Source organism: Citrus clementina, unplaced genomic scaffold, assembly GCF_000493195.1.
Source record: "Citrus clementina cultivar Clemenules unplaced genomic scaffold, Citrus_clementina_v1.0 scaffold_3, whole genome shotgun sequence".
NCBI lineage: Eukaryota > Viridiplantae > Streptophyta > Magnoliopsida > Sapindales > Rutaceae > Citrus > Citrus x clementina.
Genome location: NW_006262339.1, coordinates 16,977,116 through 16,980,799, shown reverse-complemented (window position 1 = coordinate 16,980,799; position 3,684 = coordinate 16,977,116). Strand labels below are relative to the sequence as shown.

At 34.2% G+C, this 3,684-nt stretch overlaps 1 non-coding gene across 1 annotated transcript; it reads right to left on the bottom strand.

Annotated features, from left to right (window-relative positions):
• Window positions 1-3,273: 3,273 nt before the first annotated feature.
• On the bottom strand, window positions 3,274-3,380 carry LOC112100618. The gene has a single exon (XR_002906985.1). It is a non-coding gene; the product is annotated as a small nucleolar RNA R71 (small nucleolar RNA).
• Window positions 3,381-3,684: the final 304 nt, after the last annotated feature.

Below are 3,684 nucleotides of genomic sequence, written 5' to 3'. Positions count from 1 at the left end.
AAATTTTCACAACAAGTTTTTGGTGTCGTTGCCGGGGAGGTAAGTTATTTTAATTTGAAGAATTAATTTTTGTAAAAAATTTCTTTTAGTTATTTTTCTTGTAATTTTTTTTAGTTTAAACAAAAAGAGAAAAAAAAGTGAATTTACATTTTGAGGTAAGAATTTTTTTTCTCTTCTTTAAAGTTCTGTAATTTAATTTTCAAGTTATTTTTCTTTGTAATTTTTTTATCGTATTAATTTTAATTTTTAGTAAATTTATTTCACGTATTTTTTTAATGTGTTTTTATAGTAAGGTTGTAACAACGCGATAAAGTTAATACCATAATTTCTCCTTCTTCTTTATTTTTATTTATTTTGTTCCCATTTATTTTTATGTTCTTTGTATGCATGGTCGAAGGTCATTATTACCTAATCTTGAGCCTATAGACCTTGAACTAGAAAAAATACTGCGCATACACAAACACATTAAAAATAAAATTGAAATGGATTTGCAACAACAACCACCACAGGAGAGGCCATTTAAGGACTACTTTAGTCCCTTAGCTAATTTGAGCATATCATGCATAAGATACCCAAATGTAGCTGCTAGGAGTTTTGAATTAAAACCTAGTGTGGTAAATTGTCTCCCAACATTCTATGGCCTAGAAAATGAGGACCTATATAATTATTTGAATGATTTTCATGTTGTTTGTCAAATATTTAAATATGAGAATTTTTCAGATGATGATGTTAAACTTAGACTATTCCCATTTTCTTTAAAGGATAGAGCTCATTCATAGATTAATACATTGCTTGCCAATAGCATCACATCATGGGAACAAATGGTAACAAATTTTTTAAATAAATATTTCCCAGTGCATAAAACCAATGCTATTCGTAGGAAACTTTCAGAGTTTACCCAGAGAGAAGATGAGCAGTTTTTCGAAACATGTGAGCTATTCAATGGGCTACTTTTAAAGTGTCCACATCATGGGTACAAGAAATGGCACCAATGCCAATACTTTTTGGAGGGATTATTACCATATGTGCAAGAATGGCTAATGGCACCAAGTGGAGGAGAGTTAATGTCCAAAAGTGCATCAGAGATTTGGGAATTCTTCCAGTGACTGATAACTCTATGAAATTAGAGTTATTACATCAATTCTAGACTTAAATCAATATCACTTAGAGAGCAAATAAGGTATTTTTATTACATTTTGGTTATATTTTGCATAAACATTCATTTTAGTTGAGTGTTAATAAGTTTTGCTTAAATTAAAGTAATTTGTGCTCAAAACAGGTGCATAATTGTAGGTTGTCAGAAATTCTTAATTCATGAAGGGATGCTGAGACATTAGACTAGCAAGAGGAGGAAAGAAGATGGTCGCAAAAGAAGTAAAGTACAATCAGGAACAGTGCAGTGTTGTAACTATTGTTAGAGCAACCAGTGCTGTAGCAATCTGGGAGCACGGAGGGAGAAAACTTAAGCGCGGGTCAGCTGCAGATTTGCGATCTGCATGTTTCCTAATTTAACTCATGCACGTCCACAGACTTTTATTTACCCTGGTTTACAGTATAAAAGGAGGGCGCGCACCACATAAAATGGCGGCAAGGAATTAACATTGGAGAAATCGAGAGGAAAAGAAGAAAACAATCAGAATTCAAGAGAACCAAGTCTGCATCAGTGAAGAATCCAACAGTGTTATTTTGATTCAATCTTCATCATTCTTTACTTGTTCTTTTCTTTACGCTTTGATTGAACCAATGTATTTCGTGACCAATATGTTGCTATTTGTTTTTCTCATTCAGAATATGAACTAGATTTGCTTGTAGTTGAGTGACAAACAATCTAATGGGTTCTTGACTATTTTTATGTGTTGTTATGTCATTGCTGTAGCATTTTACTCTAGTAGTTATTATTAATATAATTGTTATTTCGGTTGACCACCCATTTACTAGTTCAAGTTAAGATAGAGCCGCAAAAGGGCATGTCTTAGCCGATATTATTAGAGTATTACTTTATCTTAATTTAAGTTTTCTGGATTAAGTTATTTTGAATCCCATAAGGGCTATACTTAAAGTTAAGATTTGTGACATACTAGACATAGGTGCTCACCTTGTAGGGTGGAGAGACTAAAAAGTCATAAGGCCATATCATAAGTAGATTAAGCGTATGAGAGTTCCAATACGCAACAGCTAAGGAAACAAATTAATTATGCCCAGTGTTGTAGTACTTGCCGTAACAACTGGTGTTAACTTGATGAAAACCAGTCAGCCCATAAGGAGAGTTTGATCATTCAACTACTATAGTCTCAATTGAATCTTAGACACATTTAATTTAGTTGATTTCATTACGGTCTTGTTTTACTTTATTCTCTCACAATCATTAATAATGATAGAACCCACTTTATGTTTGTTAACTTCGGACTTAAGTTAGTTTGCACTATTGTGATTGCTATAGCATTTCAAGTAACATAAATCCCTGTGGAGACGATCTTGAATATTCATCACTTTATTAGTTGTTGTGTACACTTGCACATTGACACCAATAACATTAGTATTTATCACCAATAAGTTTTTGGCGCTGTTGTTAGGGATTGATTGTTTATTTTTGCAGTGTGAAGTAAATCTTGATAGCGCCAATTTGATTTGATTCATTCTATTTATTGGCATATCAGTACTTGCATGCGCAAAGACGGATCTGTGGTATTCCAATTCGATCATGAGATTGAAAGGAATGTTAAGAGACTGCGAAGAGAACAAAGGAATTCAAAAACTGTGTCAGGTATGAATAATTTATAGGATGTGGGAAATTTGGACCCCCACGAGCCCTTATAACCAGTCAACGTTCAAGAAGAGCAGAATGAACATGCTAATTAGAGACAGCCATGCGATAACAATATTATTTACATGGCTGATGACAGAGATAGAGCTATTAGAGATTATGTTGTGTTAACTCCTCAAGTTGTACACCCTGGGATAATCAGACCTGAAGTAGAAGCCGCGAACTTTGAATTGAAGCTAGTGATGTTTCAAATGTTGTAAACAGCTGGTCAATTCAATGGATTGCCAAATGAAGATCCTCATCTCCATTTTAAGTTGTTCTTGGAAGTGAGTGATGCTTTCAAGATTACTGGAGCAACATAATATGCCTTAAGACTGAGGTTTTTTCCTTATTCCTTAAGAGATCGAGCAAGAGCATGGTTAAATTTGTTACCATTTGATTCCATCACTACATGGAATGAGTTGGCTGATAAATTCCTAATGAAATATTTCCCACCGACAAAAAATGCAAAATTGCGGAATGAGATTACTTCTTTCTATCAACTTGAAGATGAGAGTTTGTATGAGGCTTGGGAAAGATTCAAAGAATTGCTCAGAAGGTGTCCTCATCATGGCATTCCTTGTTGCATTCAATTGGAAACTTTCTAGTTGAATCCGAGTACAAGATTAATGGTGGATGCTTCAGCAAATGGAGCTCTATTATCCAAATCTTACACCGAAGCTTATGAAATTCTAGAGAGAATTGCCGATAATAATTATTAGTGGCCATCAACAGGCAACCAGTAGCAAGAGGAACAGCAGGGGTACATAATATAGATACAATTACAGCCTTATCACCGCAAGTAACCTCATTGACTAACATGGTAAAGGCCATGACATCTGCTCCAGCAGTAGTGAAGCAAGTTGCTGAACTTTCTTGTG